The following is a 3,283-nucleotide window of genomic DNA, read 5'->3' as shown; positions in this document are numbered from 1 at the left end:
GTAACAAGCTCTTAGTTAATATCAAAAAGACTAATTATGTTATCTTAAACCGAGACAGAGAATAGATAATCATGATGTTAACATTTTCTTTGGAATGCAATTATTAATTAAAACAAACAAACGTAACCAAATTTCTGGGTGCCTACCTTGACGAGCACCTTACTTGGAAGCATCACATAAGTTCAGTTTATCAAAGCAAATCGCAAAATCCGTTGGTATTATATTTAGATCTCGATTCTACCTTTCTTCAGGAACCAAGCTAGCGTTGTACTACTGACTAATTTATCCTTATATCACTTATTGTAATTCCACCTGGTCTTCAACATATGTCTCCAATTTAAATAGAATATTCTACCTGCAAAAGAGTGCTGTGCGAGCTATAACAAATTCAGTTTACCAATCGCATTATGCTCCTTTATCTGCGAAACTAGGTATCATCGACATTTTTCAAATAAATTCATTTCAAATTTTTAAGTTCATGTTTTATTATCACAATCAGTTATTGTCTTCGATGTTTTTGAATTTATTTGAAACAAAGCAGCCAAGTACACAATTAAGGTACTAAAATAGCCAACAATTATCGGCCACTTTTTGTCGCGCTAACATCAAACAATTTGCAATTCTCTCTCAAGTTCCAAAACTCTAGAACTCTCTTCCTAGATCAATTATTAATTCATCTAGTTATCTGAACTTTACGAAAAATATGTTAGGGTTTCTTTTTGAAAGAAACTGAGCTAGTTATGCCGAACAAGCATTGCGTGAGATTATTTAGATTTTGACGTATGGCTTGCGATAATGAATTACCCGCTGCTATCACTGGACAAACCTGCTGGTAGCAAAGTTGATTTCAAAGGGAAATATTGTGCTTCAGGTTAATGGCAAGTAAATAATACACTTCATCACGTTTGTTATTTACTACGGAAGTGTGAATCTTCAGAAGTCGAAGACAATTTAGCAGGTGTTCTCATAAAAAAACTGTCATTTCCGTTCTTTGCCCGGAACGCTCTTTCTAATTTTAGATACTTTGCCAAGGAATTGGGAAGAATCTTTATAAACTGCCTATCGAATATCGTCAAACTATTTTTGATTTCTCTCTCTCTCAGTTTCATGATAACTGAAATTAAACTAATTTAGTGAATTACGAACTGCCTGTGGCGTTAAAGTTTCCCAATTTGTTTTATGAGACCATCATCATCAATATTAAACAAATTCTTTTTCCCTGACAATCTTTGCGGATGTGTTACTGTGTTAACAATAGACGAAGCAACCATTTACTAAGGTCGTATGCTTTTGGCCGGGATTTTACAAACATTTCCGCTGATCAGTAAAAGCTAATAGCAACCGTCACTCTTCACGCTGGAATTAAAGTCAATCATTTACTCACCATGTTATCGCTTGTCATATCCTATTTGCTCCACTTTGTTTTGTTTTCTGTGATACGAGAAGGAACTCGTGCGGTTGGTAAGTTAATATCTTTTCTTTTATCCACGTTTTTCTTTTGTTCTGTTTTTTTTTTTCTATTTGGCGAATAACTGAGGGTTTTTCCACATTCATATAGCTACCATTCCACCATGATTGTTGTTTAAGTTAAAGTAAAATGGCTTTATCAACTGACAAGTTAAAGCTGGCACTTTCATTTGTGGGGTATTGCAAGCGTCAAGAAACACCTATGGATGTCCCCTTTTTAGGGCGAGATTTGAGCACGTAGCATCCAGCTCCCTAATAAACAATACGCCATATCGCCTCTGCATCGTTTTTGAAAACGAGCGTTTCTACATGGATATTCCACTCAAGCTAATTTTAAGGTATTAATTATAATTGAAGACTTTAACTTGTTCAACAAGATAACTACTGTACTACAAAATTAAAACCATCGTCTTCGAGAATTGCTCTCGCCACAACGGATAAGTTATAATAAAAAAGGGGTCATGATTACGAGCTTCCTCGAATAAGGACTGAGAGACATAAACAGATGCCTTTCTAAATTACCTTTAAGTTATTTTTTCTTAATCCTGTAATTTTAGTATTAACATAATGTTTTCTCTTTTTAACAGAAATAGCTTAAGCCTTGTCACGTCCGTTGAGTAAGACTCAATATAAAAATTTCTGGTCAACCACAGGGGAAAAAACCAACGAGGATTAAATATTTTTTTCGGAGGCATTGTTAAAGAAACACTGTTTCGTTGTTTGCGGCCATCGTGCAACATTTGTTGCAAAAGAAAAGTCAGTTCACGAGAGCGAGAAGCAGAAATGTTTCCAGTACTTTTCAGAAATACTTTGGCGTGACACTCGACTAAAATGATTCCACGTTTGCGCGCTGTTGTAGGGAAACATTTGTTCCTCCAGCTTATGTTTTTACAAAAGTTGTGTGTTAATTTGTTTCCGCCTCGGTTTTTTTTTTTCGCTCAACTTTGGTTTATCAAACGAGTTGATAAAGGTCGAATTACCACCGTGAAAGATTTGGAAAGCTGACGTTTCGAGCGTTAGCCCTTTGTCAGAGCGAACAGAGGAATTGTGGGTGTTGAGGGTTTTCATGAGGGTGTGGAGCTGAGGAGTTTTGTCTTTGATGGAAATATCGTGACATGAATTTGTGAGGATAGAGTGTACCCAGTTGAAAACTTATTTTATTCACAAATTCATGTTACCATATTTCCACCGAAGGCAAAGCTCCTCCACACCCTCAAAAAAAGCAACAACACCCACAATTCCTCCATTCGCTCTGACGATGGGCTAACGCTCGAAAAGTCAACTTACCAATTCTTTCTCGGTGGTAATTCGACCTTTATCCCACAGGGATGCCACAATTAAAAAGAACTGTATCGTATAGTGATACTCACCGTTACCAGAGATCTATCGGCTGTGGAAACAAAGGTTATTTTGTCGTTGGCAAAATTTAAATGTCAAAAGAATTGTTTATAAATAATGAATATCGCTATTGTAATGCATGAAACTAGACCTTCCCTCAGTATTTAGAGTATATATATTTGGCGCAGAGCCTGGCGAAGAGATAAGAGCTTAATTTTTTTCGCTATTTTCACCAATCCCATAATACAATTTATTTCGAGGGTTATTTGCATTAAAACAATGGATATCCTCGTTCACTGAAGCATGATACAGTCCCAAGAGTAAATAGCTTGTATTGTATTTATGCAAAGAACCCCCTAAAACGTATTGCATTATGGGATGGGGGAAATAGCGAATGATATGATTGTCGCCCCCAGAAAAAAATATATAATTTGCGTGCTATTACGTGGTACAGGATTAAATACATGGTATCACCCAC

The sequence above is a fragment of the Montipora capricornis genome, chromosome 12 (assembly GCF_036669925.1).
Source record: "Montipora capricornis isolate CH-2021 chromosome 12, ASM3666992v2, whole genome shotgun sequence".
NCBI classification, from domain to species: domain Eukaryota; kingdom Metazoa; phylum Cnidaria; class Anthozoa; order Scleractinia; family Acroporidae; genus Montipora; species Montipora capricornis.
Note: the sequence above shows the minus strand (reverse complement) of the source record.